Source organism: Hemicordylus capensis, chromosome 2, assembly GCF_027244095.1.
Source record: "Hemicordylus capensis ecotype Gifberg chromosome 2, rHemCap1.1.pri, whole genome shotgun sequence".
In the NCBI taxonomy this organism is placed as follows: domain Eukaryota; kingdom Metazoa; phylum Chordata; class Lepidosauria; order Squamata; family Cordylidae; genus Hemicordylus; species Hemicordylus capensis.
The window spans coordinates 201301748-201308343 of record NC_069658.1 but is presented as its reverse complement, the minus strand read 5'-3'; the positions used below and the strand labels follow the sequence as shown (position 1 = coordinate 201308343).

The following is a 6596-nucleotide window of genomic DNA, read 5'->3' as shown; positions in this document are numbered from 1 at the left end:
TCTCACACCATACAATTTGGCAATAGCAGCAACTGCGAACACTCAAAAGTTGCATTGCCAACTTTCAAACTGGCTGCTGTAGTAGCTGTGCCTTAACAGCAGCTTGATACAAAGCTGTTGGCAGGTGGCAATGTTTTCCATGCTGTGGAAACATCCCTTTCTGATTTCTCCAAATCGTGAAGGCACAAACATCCGTGAGGCTAGAGATCCCCCTGAATTAGCTGGCAACCCTACTCTATGGCACTCACTCACATCCTGCACAGAGAAATGTTGATAGTCAAGAGAGGCCTCCACACTGCTGAGAGGCTCTACACTGACTCTACATGTCAGTGTGCTGCTGCATAGGCATTGTGTGATCGCAGTTGTGTAGCTGTCTCCATTGGAAATAATGCAAGTTGCATCACAACTATGATTGTGCAATGCTGTGCAGGCATAGAGCAGCCCACCTCACATACAAGCAGCATACATCATGATGTGGTTTGTAGAGCTTCACAGCAGCACTGGCACCATTATGTGAGCAGCTGTCTATATCTAAATATGACTACAATTAGGATAAGGAAATGCATGTTAAGAGATGTACCTTAAGATGTGCCTCAGTAATTAATGTCAAATGTAACCAAAGGCAGTTCCTGTCAGATTGTGGCTTCTGTCTGTGTGGTATACTGACTCAGCAAAATGGCCACCATGGCGTGCCCAGGGTTGGCTAGTGATCAAGGTGGCAGGGCTGCCATAGCTTTGCTTCTCCTTCTCCTTCTTCACATTTTCTCCTCCCTCTCTCTCTCTCTTGGCAGGCAGGAGCTGTTCTGCGTTGCCACACGGGCCATAACTCTTGGCAATATTGTGTGTCTTTTGTGGAGGGGGGCTGACAAATTGTGAAGAAATATTTAATTGATTTGTTTATAAATTTATTTTGTATCTTGTGAGAAATCCCAGGCTGTGAATAAAGGGTCAGGGAAGGAATAAACAAAATTTATAAGGTAATAGAAAAGCACCATCAAACAGTGAATCATGTAATTCAATCTAACAAGGAGGACTCCGCCAGGCCTGTAATAAAAAGGACTCACCACCAGCCTATAAGGCGGAAGACAAATGGGATCTGGAAAGACCAAAGGGAAGGGGGAAGGGAGCGAGCTGAGGCAGGGCAGCTGCTTTTACTCTTAAAATAGGGAATTGGGTGGGAGACGTAGGGGGCAAGGAGGCACCCAAAGCACATGCTTTTCTGAAAGGGCTGGATGTTGTGAATGCAATTTTGCAAAGCTGGGGAAGAGGTGTTTTTTTTATTATTATTATTATCTAACCAGGAAGCATGCTTGATGAATGGGTAGAGGGTAGTTCTGCTGCTTGGGAAATAAAACCTTTGCTTATGAAGGGAAAAAACCCCTCGGGTTACTGTTGGCTTAAAAAAAAAAAATTTAAAAAGAGGAGGGAGCGAGTGCCGCTGCCTTATTACTGCTGCTGGGTTTCTCATAAAAGTCACAGCCGTAACTACCGGATGCTCCATCTCAGGAACAAATAAAGTCTCCCTCATTAAAAGGGCCTCGTTTGTGCCGCACCTCCCTTGGTCTCTATATATTCCTGGCGTGATGAATGCGCGGAGGGGCAGCAAGGCCTGGAATTCCCCTCCTCCCATCTGTGTGTATAACTGTATCTATCTCTATGTGTGTGGATGAATATATTTTATTTGTTGTGTGTGTGTGTGTATGTTCCCCACTTGCAGGGCAGCCATTTCAGGTGCAGCGGCAGGGGGAAGATTTCAGTGTGTGTGAAAAATTCACCACAGAGTTCAAAGGCCACCTGCCCTTCTATATATTCAAGATGAAGGCCTCTCTCTGTGCATTCATTTCTTTGGGATAAGTAAGCCCCATTAAACCCAGTGGGAGTTACTACTGAGTAAACATGGATAGGGTCAGAAGTGCTGTACATGGCAAGAAAGCAGCATATTTTAATATTTGTTATGGTTACTTTTTATGTTTGATAATAACCCGATATAGGTACTCCTGAGGAATAATCACATGTGGTAATGAATCACAAGGGTGTGTGTGCGTGCACATGCGACTATCTTCCTCACCACCTGTCCTCTCTAGTATCCCTGCATAATCTCTCTCTCTCTCTCTCTCTCTCTCTCTCTCTCTCTCAAAATACACACACGCTTGTTACATTATATTTTCGATCGATGCATCAAGCTACTGAGCATTGGACTCCCTGGAGAATCTACTCTCGTAAAATATTGTATATCTTTTTTCCTTTAGACTGTTGACCTGTTACAGATAAATAAAAAAGTGAATGATTTTGATTTGAGGTATCTGCGTATGATCTGTGTGAGCACGTACACACACACACACACACACACACACACACACACACACACACACACACACACATTCCTCCACTACATTTGCTTGCTTTGAGAGGGTGCTAGTAGATAAACAGAACAGAAGAGGGTGCTGTAATAATAATTAATAATAGCAACATCATTCTTTGTCCAGGGGGCTTATGATCTGTGCCCTGGGACCCTAAGAGGAAATATGTAGAAGAAAGTTGACTCCTACGCTGCCCAGTTAACTGGAGTAAGTCATATATTAGAGTATCTCAGCTTATCGCAAGGATATTTTTTCCCTTGTGCTTCCCAACCCTATACTTGTTCCCTCAGGATTATTCCTGTTGATTTCAGAATGACCAGCTCCTAAGTAAATTTGAATATGATCGCAGCCTCAGCTAGATATGCCTGATAAGGAGTATACAGAATGCATTGCAAAACCAAAAACATCCAAACAAAATCCCCATATTCTCAAATTATTTAGAATTAGATCACCGATAAGGAACTTCTTTCTTTAATCACAATGAAGAGGATTCATTGTGATCCAAAATTATTTCTCCAAACTGGGTGAGTAGGTGACAAAATGGCAAATGCCATTCAATGTAAGCAAGTGTAAAGTGATGCATATTGGGGCAAAAAAACCCAACTTCACATATACACTGATGGGGTCTGAGCTGTAACTGACTGACCGGGGAGTTATTCGCACCTGGCTTCATGCTGCAGGGTAAATGTTGAGTGGAGCCACTTCGAATCACACCCGCGGCATTGAGGGAAGCAGCCCCTCCCCTCTGCTCTTGGGTTTTGTTTTGATGCTAGTTCACATGGCATACCTCCATGTTTTCCTTCTAGTCATGGGGTGGGGGAGATTACTAAAGAGCTATATCTGCATTTCTAAAAAGAGTATCCCTCTTATCATGCTAATGATTCTACATCAGTGCCTCTCCTATTTGCTCTGGCATTTTCAGAAAAAGTAGCTTAAAACCAGCATTTTAAAAACCCGGAAATACACCGAGATAAGCTAGAATTTGCAAAACCAAGCCCAATTTGTGTGTGGAGTGGGTCCAAGGATCTCAAAGGGACTTTGGGGTAAGTTTGGCTGGAGTGTGAATGCACACACTCTCCTCCAAAGGAGATTTGGGGTAGAAGCCCTGTCTGTAAAGCCTCTAGGAGAGAGATCTTGGGGTCATGGTGGACAGCTCATTGAAAGTGTCAATTCAGTGTGCAGCAGCTGTGAAAAAGGCAAATTCCATGCTAGGGATCATTAGGAAGCCAATTGAAAATAAAAATGCTAATATTATAATGCCCTTATAAAAATCTATGGTGCAGCCGCATTTGGAGTACTGTGTGCAGTTCTAGTCACTGTATCTTAAGAAGGACATTGTAGAACTGGAAAAGATGCAGAAGGGGGCAGCCAAGATGATCAGGGGCTTGGAGCACGATCCTTATGAGGCAAGGCTACAGCATCTGGGCCTTTTTACTCTAGAAAGGAGGCGACTACGGGGAGACTTGATAGAGGTGTATAAAATTACACGTGGAGTAGAGAAAGTAAACAGAGATATTTTTTCTCCCTTTCTCACAACACTAGAACCAGGGGTCATCCCATGAAACTGATGGCCAAGAAATTTAGGACCGACAAAAAGAAGTACTTTTTGACCCAGTGCATAATTAATCTCTGGTATTCTCTGCTGTGGGATGCGGTGCTGGCCATTAACTTGGATGGCTTTAAAAGGGGCTTGTACAGATTCATGGAGGACAGGTCTATCAATGGCTACTAGTCTGGTAGCTATAAGTCACCTCCAGTCCCTGAGGCAAGATGCCTCTAAGTACCAGTTGCAGGGGAGCAACAGCGGGAGAGAGGGCATGTACATACCTCATGCCTGTGGGCTTCTCAGAGGCATCTGGTGGGACACTGTGGGAAACAGGATGCTGGACTATAGGGCCTGATCCAGCAGGGCTGTTCTTAAGATTTATTTATTTATTAGATTTATAAACTGCCCAATAAAACTCCTCTAGGTGATCTACATAAAATTGAAATTTTTAAAGATTGGCATTGGGTTCAGGATTGAAAAGGAAGTAGTTTTTCACACAATGAGTACTGATAAATCTATGGAACTCATGGCTACACCAGTTTCATTGTGACAGATTCATGGAATCTAGGTTTATTGATCTTCTTCCCTGCCATGAGCCATGATAGCTAAAATGGAATTTCTACATAGAGGCATTATAGCCAAGCATACTAGACGCTGGACAAGCTGAAGGGAAAGGTAGCCTCTACCGTGTTCTATGTTACTTCTGTGCACCCAGGTTGAAATCTGTTCAAAATTGCCCTTATGAAAATTGGCCTTAGGATTTGGTATAGTGGCTGGGACAGGAGAGGCAAAGGTCTGACTGTGGCCTTGTCAGGGCCAGCCCAAGCCATTCCGGCCGCTAAAACAGCACACTGAATGCCGTTTCCCATTCCTTCCACAGGAGGACACATCCTTTATCTCTGCTTAGCTAACTCTTCCTACTGTTGCCTCTGTTCTTCATTGCTGGGCTGGTGATAAGTGAGAGGGCTGGAGGAGGGAGAGGAAATGGAAAAGGAGACAGAAGGAAGCGATCTCCACCCATTAAGCTGGGCTGCAGTGGTGCTGCCCTGAGACTCATTTGTCTGAAGCAACTTGCTTCACTCTGCCGCATGGTAGAGACAGTCCTGGGCCTAGTATTTATGGCCTATGAGCTGGTAGGAGAGAAAGAACAAGTAGGATTACCAACTACTGAAATATTCCAGTACCTGGAAGATCCTGGAGAGTCAGGAGAAGAAGCCCTTTTGAGAAAGCATCTAGAACCAATATGAGAGAATTCCAGAGGACAAGATAGTGGTGCTAAAATGAGCTACGCATGTGAAGTACCAGTGTCACAATAAAACAAATTAGAACTTGTATTTTATGTCAATTGACTCATTTTTATTCCAATTGTGCCAAGTCTGGTTATTTATTTGTTACAGTAGCATCCGGTGTGGGCATTGCCGGGGGAGGGGGCAGAGGCACTTTAAGTGTAAATTAATAGGTGGATCACGATGGGGGATCACCTCTGCCACTCACCTGGCTGCCGCCTGGGGATCAGCTCCGCAGAGGCCAGGTGAATGGAGGAGGCGATCCCCTGCCGCAGGGGGTGCTGGGTAGTGTGCTGCTGCTCAAAGCAGCATTGAGGGGTGGCGATAGTGAAGGTAAGCAACTATTAATTTACCCTTAAAGGTGCCTCTCGCTGCCCCACTGCTGGTGCCCGCACCGGCCACTACTGATTTGTTGTTATTGTTATTACTTGCAGCATTCAAGACTCATCTATTGCCCTAGTCACATGTTGTGTTCCATGCACATACAATCTGAGTACATCATGTTCAGTGTACTCACACAGACATGTTCAGTGCATAGACAGCAGTATGCTTCCTAGCTGTACCTTGCATTTGAGGGGATGTGCACCCATGTTCACTTTAAAAATGAACGTAGGTACACACAGACAACATAATGTCTAACTAGGGTTTTTTTGTTTTTAAAAAAATCTCAACTTAATAGTATAATAGGATCACAGAACATACAGGCACATGTTGAAGGTGGCCCTGACCTCTCCAAACTGCCAGGAGCAGGGTATGAATAGCACATTTCTGTGCACCTGGTTTTATTTCATAATTGTGTCCGCCATCTGCCAGTCAGCTCTAAATTACTATGACTGAAAGATTCCCACAGCAAGAAAATAACCCAATACAGTCTATCCTTTTGTCCCCTTTCTCCTCAAAATCACCTCCTGAGTTGGAGGATTTAGCTACAATTGGTTTTACACCCGTTTAACCACCAGTGAATTCTGGGAATTGTAGTTTCTACTTTTGGGGCTATGCGGTGGGCAAGGCCGTAGCTATAATTGAGTGAAAGGGTTCAAAGAACACAGGCCCCCAGCTCCAGCTCACCCTATTTTCTTCATTATCTCCCTCACTCTGGGGGGGCTGCTAGAGAGAGGGATGAACACGGGCCCCCTCTCCCCTAGCTACACCCCTGGTGGTTGGGAGGGCTGAAACTAATTGGGGACAACTTTGGAGAGGGCAAAGTTGGTTGTGTTTCATGTGGGGAGCAGTTAACCTTTAGTGACTGCAGGGCTGCAGTTTTCCTTCTTTTAAAAACCCCTTTTCTCCTGTCCTGTCCTTGTGGGGAGTAGTCCTGCTGAAGTGCTTCCTGGTCACCATTTCCCCCAGAATGCATGTGTCGTCCAGACATAGCATGAAACCTTGGGTAGATAAAGCTTGTGA

The 6596-nt window shown here is 44.6% G+C and overlaps 1 long non-coding RNA gene across 1 annotated transcript; it reads left to right on the top strand.

Moving 5' to 3' along the window:
* The first annotated feature begins 2466 nt into the window (after positions 1 to 2466).
* Positions 2467 to 5240, top strand: LOC128346697 (uncharacterized). Its single transcript, XR_008317136.1, has 2 exons — positions 2467 to 2567; positions 4787 to 5240. It is a non-coding gene; the product is annotated as an uncharacterized LOC128346697 (long non-coding RNA).
* Positions 5241 to 6596: the final 1356 nt, after the last annotated feature.